Source organism: Notechis scutatus, chromosome 6, assembly GCF_049901735.1.
Source record: "Notechis scutatus isolate UNSWTSFEM ecotype Mainland chromosome 6, rNotScu1.2, whole genome shotgun sequence".
Taxonomy (NCBI): domain Eukaryota; kingdom Metazoa; phylum Chordata; class Lepidosauria; order Squamata; family Elapidae; genus Notechis; species Notechis scutatus.
In genome coordinates this window covers 43,274,497-43,294,532 of record NC_142014.1, presented here as the reverse complement: position 1 = coordinate 43,294,532, position 20,036 = coordinate 43,274,497, and the positions used below count along the sequence as shown (strand labels likewise).

Sequence of the window (20,036 nt, the reverse complement as noted above, 5' to 3'; positions counted from 1 at the left end):
TAACTTGGAAGGGTAAAGTTACTGATATGGAGGATTTTGTGCGATTTAGTCTGGAGCTATTTCCTGCTCTCATTAAAATTACTTTTCCACCTTTCAGTATATAAAACTGTTATTTTCCCATTAGTGAAGTGAAAATAGAGATTCTGAGCAATGTAAGCCAAAAACAACAAAATATTCTTGGCTTAGAAGTTTGTGTGGGATGTGTGTGAAAAGTGCTCTACTGTCTATAAAATTGAGATTTTATGAGGAGGCGGTTAAGTTTAGTGTATCACAGATGTGGTACAATCTGTACAGTTCTGATATGTTTCAGATAGTTGGCTTTATTAAGCAAAAAAACATATTCTAAGTGGAAGTACTTTAGAAGAATACAAAATTAAAATTAAACTAATCACTGTGTGATGGACTGACCAAATGGTTCCCCCTTGCTGTTCATCTTACTTTTTTTTATTTGAAATCATAACATGCACCTTGATCTGTTTTATGACACTGGCCAACTATCCAATCATAACTCCTCATTTCTCTCCTCAGCTATTATTTTTTGGTAGAAACTTCCTTGTAGTTTGTTATTCTGGGCCCTCAAGTTACCAAGCATCAACCAGGCATAATTTGTTTCTGATGAATTATTCATTATAGCTTCATTATTATAATGTTGTCTGATTGGTACAGAGAACAAGTATAATTTCATTTTGCACCTCCCTGTTTCCTGAAGCCTGGACACTTCTTCTGTCAACAGAAAGACAGTTTAATCTAAGGAAATCCAGTCAGATTGGTTTAGACAGACTGAATCTGTCCCGGAGATTTAAAGCGTTCTGAAAAGGAGAGACCACACATTATCTTATGTAGGATACTTTAGTTTAAAAAAACTGGACCACAAATGTAAAGCCATTTCATACATTCATTCAAACAAATAATCTGACATTAATTCCTACATTGCTATAATCAATGGTCTTTTCTGACTACAGAACCAGACAGTGGTCATAATCTAAAAAAGCAGTTTGACTTGCTTACTGCTGATGTAATGGAAATTTGCAAAGAAAGCCCCAATTGTACAGACTATTTCTTTATATAAATAGCCCCTTTGGATCGCAACCAGTATCAATTCTCTGTAGGAAAGAGACCAATTACAATGTAAACCAAATGCTCTTGCACTGAGAAGCTGTCGATTACAATGGCTTAAACACTGCCTTGTAGTCATAGCAGATTGCAAGCAGACATAAACCAACAGTTACCTTTACCAAGTTTCAAGAGAAATTACTGGGATGGGTTGTATAAAAAAACCTAATTAACAAAACACACACACAGAGAGAGAGTCCAAATTGGCTTAAAAACAAAGCAAGTAGACCAGCAAAGACATATCCAAAGTAAAATAAGAACAAATATTACAGTAGGTAAATTTGTAATTAGGATATACTGACTCAATTTAAAAAAATATTGCAGGTTTTAACAGCCTACAAAATTGCTATCAATCTTTTTCCAAATGTCTTCAATATCTTTGATGATAATCTAGTAGGACATTTTTTCTCCACCTCTCCAGAATACTGCCTGGGGAACCACACATCCTGAAATGGCTTCACATCTCTAGGACCAATATAGAGAGTTGGTTCTTGAGGTACATTGAGGCTTAATTTTTCAAGCCAGGGTAAGACTACAAGCCAGTAATATGGATAGGAAAATGCAAATAATAATGAGACAGAAATTTGTTTTGATGTTATTGTGAACTTTTCCATAACATGTTTTTTCCTAAATCCATCCACAACCCGAAACAATCTAATTATAATAAAGAAGTTATCAGTTAAAATGCACAAGACATTTGTAACAAAACTGAAGATGTTCTTATAAATGTTAAAATTGTACTGATTATGCTTGCATTTCAGCATTATTCCCTATGCTACTTTTTAAAATATATAGAATTCTTTATTGACCAAGTGTGATTGGACACACAAGGAATTTGTCTTGGTGCATATGCTTTCAATGTACATTCATCAAGAGTCAAGAATCATAAGGTACAACACTTAGTAGTAGTCATAGGGTACAATAAACAATCAAATCATACTAGGAAACAGTCAATAAAAATCATTAGGATACAAGCGACAAAGTTACAATCCTACAGTCATAAGTGGGAAGAGATGGGTGAAAGGAAGGGAGGATTAATAGTAGTAGTAATAGTAATGCTTGTTTATAAAAAAATCATACTAGGAAACAATCAAGAAAAAAAAATCTTAAACTACCAATACTAAAATCAATGATGATGATAATCATTGGCAGAAAAAAATAGGCTGCAAAGTTAAAACCAAAATATACATATTATTATACATTGGTGAATAAAATGAAAAATGAAGCAATTTGAAATTAGTACATTCACTTGTACATGGCTATATAATTATATACACACACAAATTACATGGCTATATAATATTCATTTTAATGTTACTATAAAATTACACACACACACACAATGTGTGTATGTATATGTGTGTGTGTATGTATGCATATATATATAGCATTCAGCTTTGTTCGGGTATTTTCCCACGTCATTGTAGTTGTGCTTTTAAAGTTGTGGCAACGTTTCGGCAGAATCTCATCTGCCATCATCAGGCTTCTATATACAGATAGCCGTCCATTCACCCGGAGCCAAGCTGCACTAAAGGCCTCCAATAAAGTAACACAATGTTGCCAGCCAATCAAGATACAAAAAGAGCCAAAAAACAGACAGAAGATATTAGAAACACCAATCAAGCAGAACACAGCAAACTCCAAGACCAATAAACACAGACTAAGACTCTCAACCAATCAGGATGAAGAAAAAACCATTCTGGCACAGCAATAGGCTGCCCCAAATTCAAATCTGAAACCACTGTAAAAGCCTGACTCACAGATGAACACTATACAGAAGCCTGATGATGGCAGATGAGATTCTGCTGAAACGTCGCTACAACTTTAAAAGCACAACTACTATGACGTGGGAAAATACCCGAACAAAGCTGAATTCCTGTTTAGATTGTTAACATAAAAAAGGTACTGAAAGAATTGACACTTTACTACTCTCTCTATACACTTAATCAAAGTTGTTTAAAGTCTAAAATTTAGATTTGATTGGAGACTACTCTTAAAAAAAAACAGCACTGGACCAGAAGATCTAAGTAATTCTAGGCCAGTAGCCAACTTCCCTCTCATGGACAAGATACTAAGCATCTGGTGGCTGATTAAAGCCAGATATTCTTGCATTTCAGTTGATTTTTAGGGCTGGTTTTTGCACTAAAAACTAACTTTTTTGATGATCTTGGCAGGAGCAAGGCAAGGAAGTGCAATCCTACTGATTGTCCTGGCACTTTCAGCAGCTTTCAATGTCATAGACCATCAGTTCTTTTGGAAACGATTTAGAAGTGCTATTCATGCCTGGTTGAACATCTCCCAAAATAATTATAGAAGATTTCTACTTGACCTCAAGGTGTTTATATACTACGGCATTACACAAAACTCAATTTTAATAACTGATACTGTGTAATATTTGTAAGAATATGAATGAGTGAGATCAAAAATCTAAAACAAGCACCAGCAACCTACTGTGTATCTCATCATCTCTATCAAACCTTTTCACCAAATCCAGGAGAGACGGAATAATTGCTAAATCAGTGTTTACTTAAACAATAATAACTAATGCACTGAAATTCAGTCCAAAAAGAGAAATAGGATATAATCATATAATAAATAGTTTATCTGTCCAGATGCATGGTAGTTAACCTTTGGATTGAATTGCACCCTCTCAACACACACAAAAAGAAAGCTACAAAATATTTCTGACATTAAAGAACTTGGATTGCCTGCTATAATCTCTTATATAGATAATATTTTACTATGGTGATTCATGACAGCCAATTTGATATGGTACTCAGGTAGAAACTACTAGACTACTTGGAGACTAATTAAAAGACATGGGGTTCTAGTCTTTAGGCACAAACATTGCCTTGGGTGCAAAAACATCTAGATCACTACTTAAATGCCATCAGTATTGACAGAATCATTCTCAGTCAGTTGCAAAAGGCAGCTTTATTTAGAACAGTTTACATCCTGCAAACAATACTTTAATACCACTAAGCAACAATACTGCCTATCCCAAGTCCTTATTATCCACTCCACATTTGGATAAAGTACTAGATCCAATTTAGACATCTTCCTGACTGTGCAATCAGCCATAATAATTATTAAAGGATCGTTAATAAATGAGTCATTAAATAAACATTAATGATTAAATGGTATGTTAAAACACTGATTGCAGCATAGAAATTTAATGAATTATTATTTAATTTCCATGCTGTACTTGGAGTGTTTTTGTTTTGTTTGTTTAATATCAGTTGGTTTAACATGCCATTTAATCATTCTGATCTTTATTTAATCACAAATAAAGGGTGATAGCCACGAACTCCTGGGTCAGCTCTGAAACCAAACCCAGGGATGGCAGATTAAACTACCCTAGGGTCAAGTATTAGGGATGTCTTCCCACTCAATGACCTTCTGATTTCACACCATGCCCACCACCACTTGAATCTGTTATCCCTCCCAAACCTCAAGAGAGGATCCTCTGCATCCTACCTTGGCGTGGATTAAGACTCATTGGTGCCCTAAGCAACTCACAAATCTTGGTGCCCCCTTCCTTTCTACATACAAGATTTTTTTACAAACCTTAATTGTTTTTTTTTTCCTTTCTCAACTTTGTAGTGCCCCCTTTGAGCCTAGAGCCCTAAGCATGTGCTTAGTCTGCTTAATGGTTAATACACCACTGCTTGGCCTCCTCCCATCTGGGCTAGTGGCCTGGCATTCTCCCAGCCATCCAATTTGTCAAGGAGTAAGTGAAAAGTAGGGAACTGCAACAACATTTAAACACTAACACTCAGTACCAGCCAGATCCTTCACTCTCTCCATCCCTGATTCATTCAATGTAACCTCCCCCCAGGTTGGGGAAGGACCCCATGCATACATACCCCTTACTCCATCTCTTATTCAGAGAGGAGTATACAAAGCATTCTAATCAGACTGGAGCCTTTCCCCTATCATCTCATGGAGGAAGGGGAACTGAGCTCTCAAGAAGCCCCAAATCACCCCTCAGTCAATCCTTATCAGTTCCGGTAGAGGCCAGTCCTTCCCAATGTTTTTCCTTAGCGGAGTTGTGGTCAGTCTTCTCCCTTCTGCTGCCTTCTGGATTCCATGTTCATCATTGGACCTGACTTCCAGCTCCATCTGGCCCTTTATCACCTCTAGATTCAATTTGCTTCTCTGGAGGCCTCTTGTCTTTAGGTTGTGAATTTTGACATCCAGCCTTCTACCTCACTGCCAGGGGCTGCTGCCATTCAATCTATGAGCTGGCTCTGGAAGTCATTGGTCCAGGTTAGTTTCAGCTCCAGGCCATCCCTTTGCTCTATCCCACCAATGCATTAGGACTCCGAATCCTGACTGGCTCTCTACCTCTTGCTGGCCCCTTGCCTCTGCTGTTCCACCACTGGCCTCAGCAACTTTCCTCTCCAATCTTTGATCAAAGGTCTGTCATGGCAGGGAAAACAAAATCCTGTGCTGGCTGGAGAGCTGCACTGGGACCAGTTTGGCTATTGACTCCAAACCAGCTCTCCACTTTCCACCCTGCTTTCCTCCAAACCAGCTCTACACCCTGCTTTCCACCGTTTCTCTCACTGAATTTTTTGGCAACAATAGAACTCAATTTCTTGGCAATAACAGAGGCAACCAACCTCCAACTGAGTATCCATCTTTACCTCCTCTTATTGTGGCTGCTGCTTGCAATTTTGGCTCAGTTCCTTGATGGCTCCAACTGCCAGTTTCTGGCTAAGCCTTCTGTCAGTTTCTGTTAGTGTTCGGGGATTAACCCCTAGCAGAGTATTGCAGCAGTAGTCAAGCCAGGCAGCCAAAATGAGAGTGGAAGGGCCCCAGAGTATACACACACTGAACACAAACACTGTTTGTAGTTTAAATAGTTTTTAATCCATTTAGAGTTTAAAGCATTGTCATTCAGTCCATTAAGTCATTCACAGTATTTCCATCCAGTAAGACTCACTAGTATAGTCCAAGTTAAGAGTCCTTGCAATATCTTTATCAGCCGATAAAGATATCTTCTCCTCCTCCGGTGCCTCTCTCCAGAGGAACAAACGCTGGATATTCAGCAATACGCTCAAACAGTAGAACAGTTGAATTCAGCAATAAATCAGCAAACAGTAGTAGACAGGATCATCTCAGTAACAGGCACAGTCACAAACAGTATTCGCAGTTAGTCACAGTAAGTCACAGTAAAGCACAGGTAGTCACAGTAAGTCACAGTAAGCACAGGTAGTCACAGTAAGTCACAGTTAGTCGCAGTAAGCTTTCCAGCTTCTAATGCTTCCTTATATTGTAACTTCTAACCGCACCCTTAATCGGCTAATTGCCTGCTGCATTGTGCTTAAAGTGATAAGCACTTAAACCATGATATCTAAGTTTTATATATTTATTCACCCAAACCATATTTGGTATCAATGTTATACCTAACATACTCCCCTTTTGGGTGAAATAAATATATAATACCTTTACAATCTAACCCCAAATTTTTCACAACTCTCCTGGTGCTTACTGGCACCTTGGGCTTTAGTAAAATTATCGGCTAAATTGTCCTCCGACATACAGTCACTCTAGCTGAATCATCTTACTTCTTACAGATTGTCTCACGTTTAGATATCTAAGATCTGTATGCTTGCTCCTTGTTTTTACTGCAATATTTGTGGCCATTTGAATTGCTGCCTGATTATCTTCATGTATAATTATAGGATAATCTACAGTTATACCTATATCAATTAACATTTGTTTATACATTATTAATTCTGTACATAACAGAGATAAACAGGAGAATTCTGCCTCCATAGTAGACAAACTTATATGCTGTTGTCTTATTGACTTCCAGCCTATTAATGTCTTACCCAGCATTATGGCTGTTCCTGAAGTCGACTTTCTAGTGTCTCTTTCTGATGCAAAGCTAGCATCTGCATATGCACTTAGAATTAAATCACCCTTTGGCTCTAAATACAATGAATAATTCATTGTCTTTTTAAGATATCTTAATATCCTCTTAGCTGCAATCCAGTGTCTTTCACATGGTGCAGAATTGAATCTAGCCAACTGATTCACACAGTACGATATATCTGGTCTAGACCAATTACTAATATAACTCAAACTACCAATTAAAGATTGATAAATCACCTTATCAAACTCCGGGCTTTGTTCATCAGTGTTGCTAAACTCCTGACTCATTGGAGTCTTAGCTGGCTTACAAAGCTCCATCTTGTAATCTTTTAGCAATTTGCTTATCTTATCTTCCTGAGATATCTTAAAACCTTTCTGTGTTTTCTTTATATTCAAACCGAGATACTTCTTTATCTCCCCTAATTGCTTGATCTTTATTCTCTTTCCTAATGATGCTATTATTTTATTAGCTTCATCATTAGTTTCAGTTATCAATGCAATGTCATCTGTGAATAGTAATAATAATGATACTTTCCCATTTGTCTCCTCTTAAACAAACATGGATCGGCTAAACCAGCTTTAAATCCTATATTGTTTAGTTCCTTTACAATATACTGGTTCCATTCATAGCCTGATTGTTTAAGACCATAGAGGCTTTTCTTTAACAACCAACAATCATTATTATCCTTATTTTCACTTTTAATACCAACAGGTTTTTTCATATAAATAGTATGTTTTAATGGGGCGTGCAAGTAAGCAGTTTCCACATCTAGATGGTTAACTATATAGTTTTTACTAGCTGCCCACACTAAAGCTGCCCTCAAGGTTGCTGCCTTAAGACTAGGTGCAAACACCTCATCGTAGTCATTAGCATTCTGCCTAAAACCTTGGGCTACTAACCTTGCCTTATGGATTAAATTACCATCTTTATCTGTTTTTACCTTAAAAATCCATTTGCAGCCAATGGATTTCTTACCTACAGGTAATTTGGCATTCTCATACACTTTCATATCTCTTAATGAATTCAGTTCCTTATTCATTGCTGCATACCAACTTTCTTTTTCCTTAGTAGGATACTTTTTAATTTCTTCTACAGAATTAGGAACTTGATTAATCTGGCACACTGTGTTAGCCTGGTACCTATCAGGCGGTCTAGATACACGTGTAGTTCTTCTGGGAATTACAGGGCTTACAGGAGGACTTTGTTGAACTACTACCTGTTCATCTTCCTCATCCTGTTCAGCTATTGAATCTGTTTCTTCCTTTATGGGCACTATTTCATCCTGTACTTGTCTCTTTACTTTATTTTTAAAGTTACAGGGATAACTAATGGGATTTCTATAGGATTCAATAATTACATCTTTATTGGCATCCTGTTCTAATTTCTCCCATCCTTCATGTTCTAGAAATTGGGCACTAGCACTACATAACACTTTAGATGTGCCTTTCTCCCAAAATCTATATGCCCTATGGTTTGCCTGATAACCAACGAAGAAAAATCGTTTAGCTCTATGTTGCCCTTTTTTTCTGAGTTGTGCAGGAATATGCACCCATGCTGGTGCACCAAATGTGTGCAGGTAACTTAGGTCAGGTTTCCTGCCATGCCACCTGGTAAATGGTATTTCACCTGTTGTTGTATTAACAACGTTGTTCAATATGTTATTAGCACACATTGTAGCCTCCCCACAAAGAATCAGGTAACCCAGAATCATTTAACATTGTTCTAACCATTGCCTGTAGTGTTTGGCCTCTTCTTTCAATAAAAGCGTTATGTTCTGGCCTGTATGGAGCAGACTTCTTATGCTCTATTCCAGCTACCTTAAGTCTGTTCTGGAATTTGTTATTAATAAATTCCGTACCATTATCTGTCACCAGGGTTATCAGTTGTCGTTTAGACTTTCTTTCAGCAAACCTAAGCCAATTGAAAAAATGTTGATATGTTTCAGTTTTGCTTTTCATTAAATAGCAAAACCCATATCTAGAATAATGGTCCATAATGCTCAGTATATATCTAGCACCCCCATACTGGGTTTCTTTGGACCTATGATGTCTGCAAATACCACTTCTAAAGGTTCTTTTGTTTTGAAACCATTTAGCCTATTTGCAGGCAATACTTTGCTCTTATCTTCACAGCAAACATTACAACGCAAATATTTATCACAAGGTTTTAACCTTATTCCTTCAGATAACTCAACTGTACGTTTTAGCATTTTAAAATTTACATGCCCCAAACGCCTATGCAATAAATGGATACATTCATTATGAGGTTTTATATTATTAAATACAGTTTGTGCCTCCCCTTTCTTACTATTATCTAAGACATATAATGTTCCATTTAAAGCTGCAGTTACCCTTTTGTTATCTTTTTCAATTATGCAATTATTATCCTTAAAAGTAATTACATAACCTAATTTATCTAATACCCTTACTGAAAGCAAATTAAACTTTAGTTGCGGTACATACAACATTTTTATATCCTGGTTTATGCACGGACAATGTGCAAGACCTTCTCCTTTCGCTTTCAGGTTCCAGCCATTGGCAAGTGATATATGTTGAGAACTTTTAGACATTTTTATAAATTTTGTCTTATCTCTTGTGATGCAGTGGGATGCGCCACTGTCAACCACCCATAGATCATTCTTCACATCAGAGTTGCTAAACATGGCTAGTTCAAATGCTTTCTTTGGCTTTTTATATTCTGGCTTTTTCTCTTTTTGCAGAATCTTGCCAAATGTCCTCTGCCTCCACAATTAAAACACTTTTTAATTGTGTATGCCGTCGAAGATAAATTCTCTTCTTCCGGGTGCTGTAATTTGCTTTGCTGGTTTCTTTCAAGCTTTGAAGATAATTTCTCTTCTTTCTTATCTTCTCTCAGCTCGTCACGCTCACGCCTTCTTCTGGCTTCTTCTAGTAGCCTGCCTGTAATCTCGGTTAATGAGAGGCTTTCTTTTGGCAATACCTCTAACGAAGTCACATAGTCATCATAGCTTTGATCTAATGAAGATAATATTATGTAGACTTGTTGCAGTTCATTAAATATAAGCTCTTTTTCTTGCAATTCTTGAAAAATGCTCTTCATACAGTTTAAATGAACTAACATATCTCCATTCCTCTGAAGATGCGTTCGAAAAAGCTTCCGTGTAAGATTTATATGTGCTCCTACACTGTCCCGAACATAAATCTTCCTGAGGTTCTCCCAGCAGTTTGCAGCATTTTCTTCTCCACGAATATGGACAAGCTGCTGATCACAGAGAGTCAGTCCTATGATGCATAAAGCCTGCTCATTCTTCAGTTTAAAGTCTTGTAACTTTTCGTTATCATCATCATCAGCAGGATCCCAGCTACTCACATCTGGTGGGTTTGCTATAATGTCCCACAAACCTTCTCTGCGTAGAAGTAAACTACATTTCATTGACCATGAAACATAGTTTGTTCCATCCAGCCTGGATATCATGGACAGTTGTGACAAATTTACTTGTGCCATTACTCTTCAGATATTTTAACTATTTTAAACTAATTAAAACAGTTTGTTTTTACAGTAATGTGCAACTCACACCAACTCTCTCTGCTATATCCTGGTTAGTTAGACTATGCTGCTGGGCCCATAACCAATGTTAGTGTTCGGGATTAACCCCTAGCAGAGTATTGCAGCAGTAGTCAAGCCAGGCAGCCAAAATGAGAGTGGAAGGGCCCCAGAGTATACACACACTGAACACAAACACTGTTTGTAGTTTAAATAGTTTTTAATCCATTTAGAGTTTAAAGCATTGTCATTCAGTCCATTAAGTCATTCACAGTATTTCCATCCAGTAAGACTCACTAGTATAGTCCAAGTTAAGAGTCCTTGCAATATCTTTATCAGCCGATAAAGATATCTTCTCCTCCTCCGGTGCCTCTCTCCAGAGGAACAAACGCTGGATATTCAGCAATACGCTCAAACAGTAGAACAGTTGAATTCAGCAATAAATCAGCAAACAGTAGTAGACAGGATCATCTCAGTAACAGGCACAGTCACAAACAGTATTCGCAGTTAGTCACAGTAAGTCACAGTAAAGCACAGGTAGTCACAGTAAGCACAGGTAGTCACAGTAAGTCACAGTTAGTCGCAGTAAGCTTTCCAGCTTCTAATGCTTCCTTATATTGTAACTTCTAACCGCACCCTTAATCGGCTAATTGCCTGCTGCATTGTGCTTAAAGTGATAAGCACTTAAACCATGATATCTAAGTTTTATATATTTATTCACCCAAACCATATTTGGTATCAATGTTATACCTAACAGTTTCCATTTGGACCTCAGAGTAGGTAGGCAGGGCTCATCTGATCCTGCAACTAATGAGGAATCCCCCTTCTCTCCCTCATGCACTCATTTGCTCACTTCCTTCAGGGCAGGGCAAAAGATGGCTACATCAGCCATCTTTTGCATATAGTATCTTTAGTGAAGCAAATAATGTTTTCCTGAAGTATACAAGTTTATTATGAAACAGTATAGAAATAAAAAAAATTAAAAGAATAAGGAAAATTGGTTCTTAATTTAACATAATGTTCAATAGAAACCAAAATTATTTGTATTACTTAATGGATGGTAATGTCATATCTCTAAAGTTAAGTCTCACCCAAAAAGGCATTTTTCTTCATTCTACTGCAATAAAAATAATAATACAAACGATAATGGCAATTAACCAACCAACCTCTGGCTGGTATATTTCCAAGCTCTTTGGAAAATATCAGCTTGCTGGCTTAAGATAAAGTTTCTGTTTGCAGCTACATTGCATAAGAAAGACCACCTACATCTTGTAGCCTGAGTCTTCTTTCCTGGTAACATATTCAACAGCAAGCATATATGGAAGAATACTATGATTTAAGAGACTGGAGGCCAGGGTCAAGTTGAAGACCTTTGGCAGATGTATTAGATTTCTCATAGCATTTTGCCTCTGCAGTTATGCAGATGTTAAAGCAAAGCAGCTGAGCCTAGTTCTCTGTCAGTCCTCATGAATGGACCTTTGGGGATAAGATTATGTTACCTTCATAATGTGAACCTTACGAAGTTCATTCACCTCAAATACGAATGGCAGCCAATTATAGGGTTATAATTGCTGCAGAGGGGCTTAAAATTAGCCTTGCATGATCTGACTCAAATGATGTATATAATGGACATGTGATTTTAGTAAGGGGCTAATAATGGAGATATATTAAGCTCCTATTTATAAAGTGTTTTAAATAGACTACTGTGAGGGGAAAAAACCTGCCCCAAAATTCTTTTCAGTTGTCAAAGATATGGGTTAATATTTTAGCCTCTTGATTAAATGTTAGCTTGGGGTGTCAAAACTAGAGATGAAATTACTATTTCATCTCTCCAGCTAGGCCCACCAGGCATAGGCCTAGAGCATACTCTTCTCAGAGCTCCTCAATTCAACGCTGTACTTTTTTCCCCTTAAAAATGTCTATAAAAGGCCTGTTGAACATTCTCCTTGTTTTCTCTCACAAACATTACCTACAGAACCATTGGGGATACAGCTTTGCTATTCAGGCATCCACACTCTGAAAGTTAGAGGTATTAAAAAGAAAGCATACTTGAGTAAGTCACTGGGACAGAAAGCTGGAAGAAAAACAAACTAAGGGCTTAAATTCCTGGGTGGGGGGGGAAGGGCACTTTGCCCAAAGGCCCCTTAATCTTAGTAGCACCACTACATATCTTTGGTCACTGGTAGGATTCAAAATATTTTACTACTGGTTTGGTGGGCGTGGCAGGGGAGGGATACTGTAAAATCACCAGTCAGAGCTGATATTTGCCGGTTCTCCGAACTACTCAAAATTCCCGCTACCGGTTCTCCAGAAGTGGCCAGAACCTGCTGAATACCACCTCTGAGTTTAACATCAAGTTGCAGAGACAAACTAATAGGTTGCTACAGTATATGGTACCAAATTATTGTAAAATAACTTCTTTGAATGAGCTGGAAAAATATCCTTTAATAATCCAAATTCAACTATTTCCCTTCATTGTGAAATCACACCATAGGATATCTTTGACAGCATGCATGACCACATCTTTCCATATACCAAAATATTTTTCCTTATTCTTATGCACTACTATGATTTTTAACTTTTTCTTATTGTAGTATTTTTGAACCACAAATACATTTTCTAAGAGCCCTCTTAAGCAAGTTATATTAAGCTGAATGTACAGTAGCTGATAACATTGCTATATTAAATTGAATATTAAATTGCTATATTGAACCAAATCAGCATGTCTCATATTGGATGCTTTCAATGGAATAAAACAATTATTCTACCCATAATTATACTGTCTCAGATACTTTCCTGCAGCAAAGGGGTAGTATTTATCTACTTTAGTTTCAATATTCTAAATGGCAAGTTCCATGCTAAAATGGATTATAACATTAATTCATGACAACATATAGTAGGTGACACACACAAAAATTTAATATAAAGTAGGCTCTCTTTTTTCCCCAAGGTCGTCTTTCTTTTGTGTTTTGGCTTCCTTTATGAATGAATACATTCCCTATAAGGTTTAGAAGCAAACATAAAATTATTTCTCTAGTATCCTTAACAATCTCTATGATCAATTTGCTCTAATGTTAAATTTTTTTATAAAAACCCAGTGGAAACCATCCATTTAAAAACATCAAGTTTTTTTTTTTCAAACTCTTTGTTAAGTCTAACATATTCTATCTTGAATCTGGGATGAACTCCATATATTTGTTGATTTGTTGACTCCAATAAAAGTTTATCAGGACTCTTTAGTCACTCTGATTCTTCAGAATATTCCAACTCAACCTAGAATAACCAGCTTTGGAAAGATTGGTTTATATTTTTCAGTCATTCCTGGTGGCACTGGGGCTGAATAAAACTAAAACTAAAAAAAAAGATTTCCAAAAAGATTAGGAGCTTTAGGAATTGTTAGATATCCTTCCAGTGACCAGTTAGCACACATTGTCTAGCACTTATAAACTATAATATTTACATCTTATTTCAGTTAAAAAGTCAATATCACACATTATAGCTAAATAAACATCCCCACTTCTAGCATTTATAGAATTCTTATGCAATGACCAGATGCTTATTTGCCTATTAATCCAAGGCTTTTTAAATTTCTGATGTCTACTTTCTATCCTTATATCAATTGTAAACATGCCTTGAAAGTGTGAATTATTTTTACAATGGTTTGAAACAAAAAGAATGAAGGTTAGCAGTTATTTTGCATGTCTTTTTTAAAAACTTAATTAAAACATTCCCTTTTACTTTTCAAAGACCTTCAATATTATTACCTTATGCTGACACCTAGTGGGAAAAAACCTTTAATACATAGACGTTCACTAATGTTAAATCAGAATTAATATACCAAATTTATGAAATACAGAAGCTTCCATAACATCATGTTTAATTATCAGTCCTAAATTTGTAATGGGTTTATTGAATGGTTTCCAAAATATCACTTCTCAAAAATAAGGGGAGTTAGGGAGGGGGGCAGGGAGATAATCAGGATAAGGAGGGGAGGACAATATCTAGTTTTATGTCTACTTTAAAACAAGGGGAATATATTTACAAGGCCAGCACCAACTCTTTAATTGTCATATTTTCTGATTCCCCAGCATTTCTCTCTAGCTATCTCTAGCTGAATTAAGTAGCCTCCAAAATAGTCCAAGCTAAATCTAAACTGCATAGCAGGATCTCCAAAAACATTGTGTCTAGTTTGCCCCAATAAACTAGACCCAGGCTACAACATATGAGGCGACCTTTTCCTGCCAGGGAAGAATTTTCAACCAGGATGGACATTGCTAAGAATTCCAAGAATTTAAGTCCTTACATCTATAGGGCCCGTATAAGGATCCTAATCAAAAGCTGTAAATCCATGTGTTTATCATTAGATGTCTAATAACCTTAGAAGCTCTATCAAAGTTATTACTTCTCTGCTTGCAGAGGATAAGTTGTTTACAGAAAGAGTTGGCGGCGTAGATGTTATCTTCTGACTTCTGGGTATGTTAAGAATTCAAAAGAAGAGAAACACAGTTTACTTCCTCTTCCTCTCCTAGATTTCTTTCAAAATTTTCAACCAAAACATGATGTAATATATCTTATAAAATGCCTCCATACTATTGATGTTCATTTTTATACTGTAAAGGGTTAGTTTTTCTGGAAAATTGAAATACTGATAACTATTGATAATCAATTCTTCATGGTGGTGCTAGGCTGGAGAAGATGGCCAAGGAAAGAATGATAGCAAGAGTTACTGTTGGCTACCACTTCTTGTGTTGTGGTGTAATATTGGTGGAGTCCTTCAACCATCCTCCACCAGCAATTGTTTCCAAATATTTGATTTATTTTTATTGTTTCCATCTTTTGTTATTTCAAAGCACAATTCTGTGATCCCTGGATGTGGTTCAGAAATATTTAAGATATGTACATATTTTCTAGAACAATCGATCCTTTGGCATTGTCCTTTCTTATTTTCCCCAAGGAGAACTTCATTTTCTATATGTATAACTCTGATGGCTAACTCATCACTTCCATCACTAAAATAAACCCACATAAAATAATACCCTTGGTGGTTGAAGGTTTAACAGTTATGACAAGAAACCAAGACACAATACTTATCATCTCACTCAACCTCAGACGTTATCAGTCGGCAGGAGAAATTTAATCCTGAACATAAATTGCATTTCCTAAAAAAACATAATCTTGCCTTAAGACACCAAACTCACTGATTAGAGGGAATGTCTGTGTTTACACATTTGTAGAGCGCATGCTGACTGTATTAGTGTCCTAGGAAACAAATCGGGCACAGCACACAGACTGGCTAGAAGCACAAAGTTAAAGGGAAAAAAAAATTTTTTGAAATCAGACACTCCGATCTCTAAATCCTTTCAAATTCCTGAAGCACATTAGCTTTACTACTGCATGATGTACACGGTAGTATTTCCTCTAATGAAATCTGACTAGAACTTTAAATGAGTTTAATGCATGAAATGTATAAATAAAATGTGGCCTTGATTAAATTTAGACTTGATACGTAACTTTAATGGGTAGCACAAGAGCAGGGTCAGTATCATATATCCAGCTTATTTTTGACCATGCATTGTTAAAAGCAGCTTGAATTTTTACATTCCATATACTTCCAATAGGAAGACAATATAACAGAGAGGTTTCCTCTAACACACAGCATGCTATCATTCTTTTCAGTCAGGTAGATGTTGTCTCTGGTATTTCCACATATGGACATACACACATGGGAGGGGGGAGAGAAAGAGGGAGGGAGGGAGAGGGAGAGGGAAAGAGAGACATCAGGAGTAAGGAGAGAAATGTAGTAATGGCTAGAAATATCTGGTGGATGAGGTCTGTAAAATGCCATCATTATGGCACTGAGAATGAACATCTTTTCACAGTAACTTACTAATGCATCAGACCTTTGACCCAGACAGAACAACTTCTAGGACTCAAGACAATTTATTTTCCACATCCACTAATTTCTTGGTCTCTTCTTGGCAACTTTGAAACAAGGATTTGTGATGCTAAGGGTGAGCAGGGAAATGAAGGATAACAAATGTTTTTTGATACATATCTCATATCTCAAAATAACAAAACACATTTCTGGAATGCCAAAGAAAGTATTCCTAATTTCATATATAAATTCTGGTTTAATAAATACACGGATGTGAGTGGTATATGTATGGGCTTCTAATGTATTTGAGTTTGAAAACTATTTTTGCAAAAAATAGAATTAATTCTTTGAGGGGAAAATATGTTAGACCACATAATCATTTTTGAAAACATTTAAGGTGGTATGATTTTTTTTAAAAAAATGCTGGTCACTCATTTTGAAAATAAACAGTGAACACTTAGGTAGGAGACTGACTCATGAGCTAGAATACCATTTAGTATCTGGAACATCTCATAATGATTTTCATTTGTTCATGAACAATCACCTATATCATGGCATATACAGGGATATAATTTACTTGAACTTCAGTAAGGCATTTGGTAAAGTAGATCACAATCTATTACTTGATAAGATAGAAAAATGTAAGTTAGACAGCATCATCACCAGATGGATTCAAAACTGGCTGACCAACCACACTCAGCATGTAGTCTTTAATGGAACTGCATTTACATGGAGGGAAGTATGCAGTGGGGTATCCCAAGACACTGTCTTAGGCTCAGTACTCTTCAATATCTTCATCAATGATTTAGACAAGGGGAGAGAAGGGGAACTCATCAAATTTGCACATGACATCAAACTGGCAGGAATAGCCAACACTCCAAAAGATAGGTTCAAGATACAAAAGGATCTTGACAGACTTTAACATTGGGCCTTATCTAACAAAATGAAATTCAATGGTGAGAAAAAGAAGTTCTAATTTAGGCAAGAAAAAACAAATGCACAGGTACAGAAGGTGATACCTGACTCAATAGTAGTAACTGTGAAAGGGATCTTAGAGTCCTAGTGGACAATCACTTAAGAGTCAGCAGTATTTTGCAGCTGCCCAAAAACCTAACACAGCCCTAGGCTGCATTAACAGAGGGATAGATTCAAGATCATGTGAAATGTTAATGCTCCATTATTATTATTATTATTATTATTATTATTATTATTATTATTATTATTATTATTATTATTATTATTATTATTGTTATTATTATTAAAAATGATAGTGTACACAGCAAATGAGATAACTATGCTGGGTTTTGTATCACAAATCACTAGTCAAACACTTCCCAAGCGTTTAGGACTGTGTGATGTATCGGCAGATTATGCGAGCAGATCCCAGTAAGGTGGCATTCTGCAGCTAACCAATGGTGATTTTGTCAGCACCTATTGTTTTTAAGTGCTTGCCTAGGTCTTTAGGCACAGCACCCAGTGTGCCGAGTACCACTGGAACCACCTGCACTGGTTTATGCCAGAGTCTCTGCAGTTCGATTTTCAAGTCCTGATATCTGGTGATTTTTTCTTCTTTGTTTCTGATCGATTCTGCTTTTACCAGGTATGGCAATATCAATGATCCACACTTTTTTATTCTCCACAATCATGATATCTGGGGTATTGTGTTCCAAAACTTTGTCAGTCTGTATTCGGAAGTCCCATAATAGCTTTACATGCTAATTTTCTACCACTTTTTCAGGCTTATGATCCCACCAATTCTTTGCTACAGGCAGATGGTAGTTGTGACACAAGTTCCAGTGGACCATCTGAGTGACTGTGTTGTGACGTTGTTTGTAGTCAGTCTAAGTGAGTTCAGTATGTGATTGATGGTTTCGACCACTTCTTTTCCAGAGTCTGTATTTGGGGTCATCAGCAGATTTTTCTATTCTGGCTTTGATTGCATTTGTTCTGATGGCTTGTTGTTGGGCTGCAAGAATCAGGCCTGCTGTCTCTTTCTTCAGTGTTCCATTGGTCAGCCATAATCAGGTCTTTTCCTTATCTACTTTTCCTTGGATCTTTTCAAGGAACTGTCCATGCAGTGCTTTGTTACACCAGCTGCCAGCCTGAGTTTGCATTGCTGTTTTCCTGTATTGATTCTTGGTTTGCTGCACTTTGAGCAGCTTCCTACTGTTGACCTCCATCAAAGCTGGTTCAACACTGTCTTTCACATAATCTGCCAGAGCATGCTTCTCTTCTTCGACTACATGCTTCACTTGCAAAAGTTCTCTGCCACCTGCTTCTCTGGGCAAATATAGCCTGTCAACGTCACTACGCAGATGCAGCGCATAGTGTATGGTCAGCAGTTTTCTCATTTTCCTATCTAGGCTGTCCATCTTTGCCTGTGTCTAGTTTACGATCCCGGCAGTATATCTGATGACGGGTATGGCCCAAGTATTTATAGCCTTGATGGTGTTGCCGCCATTCAGTTTGCTTTTTAGAATTTTCTGACCCTTTTGTGTGTATTCTTTGCTGACCACATTTTTCACTTGCCCATGCTTGACATTGTCCACCTGCAGTATTTCCAGGTATTTGTAGGCTTTGGGTTTGTGGCATTTGATGGTTTGTCCATTGGGCATTTTGATTCCATCACTTTTTATGATTTTTCCTTTCTTCAGTGCCACTGTGGTGCATTTGTCCAGGCCGAACTCCATGCTGAGGTCAGTGCTGAAAATTCGAACTGTATTGGTCAGTGACTGGATTTCAATTTCCAATTTTTCTGTATAACTTCAGATCATCCATGGTGAGAGATTTTCTGTCAATTTTTAGCAGTTTCATAGCCCAGGTTAGTTTTCTGTAAAATTGTTGACAGTGGGGTCATGGTGATGATGAACAGCAGAGGTGACAAAGAATCACCCTGGAAAATCCCTCTTTTGATGCTGACAGTCTGTAGCTTTCATTTCCAATAAACAGTTCTGTTTTCCAGTGCTTCATCGCATTTGCAGTGAAAGTGCCAATGCATTTGCATATTCCAATGACATCTAGGCACTTGATGATACAGGTGTGCAGTCGTGAATCTAATGCTTTCTTGTAGTAGATCATGTGAAGCGTTAATGCTACATTATTATTATTGTTGTTGTTGTTTATTTATTTATTTATGAAAATTATTGCCCACCCATCTTATCATAAGGTAACTCTGGAGGACTTGCAGTCATGAAAATATGTCTATGCATATACATTAACATATAAATATACTTTAATGTATAAAATTAAAATCAAACATTAAAATCTAAGGGCATGTGTGGAGGGTAGTTGATCGAGCTCTAATGCCTTGGTAAGACTATGCTTGGAATATTGGATTCAGTTTTAGTAGCCAGAATATAAAAAAGATGTTGAGACTCTAGAAAGAGTGCAAAGAAGATCAAAAAAGATGATTAGGGGAATGGAGGCTAAAACATACAAAGAACAGTTGCAGGAACTGAGTATGTTTAGTTTAAAAAAAAGAAGGACTGGGGTGACATGATAGCGGTGTTCTAATATCTAAGGAGCTGCCGCAAAGAAGAGGGGGTCAAGCTATTTTCCAAGGCACTTGAAGACAGGACAAGAAGCAATGGGTAGAAACTAATCAAGGAGAGAAGCAACTTAGAACTTAAAAGAAATTTCCTA

The 20,036-nt window shown here is 36.9% G+C and overlaps 1 pseudogene; it reads right to left on the bottom strand.

Moving 5' to 3' along the window:
* Positions 1–17,736: 17,736 nt before the first annotated feature.
* Positions 17,737–18,766, bottom strand: LOC148130189 (uncharacterized; annotated as a pseudogene).
* Positions 18,767–20,036: the final 1,270 nt, after the last annotated feature.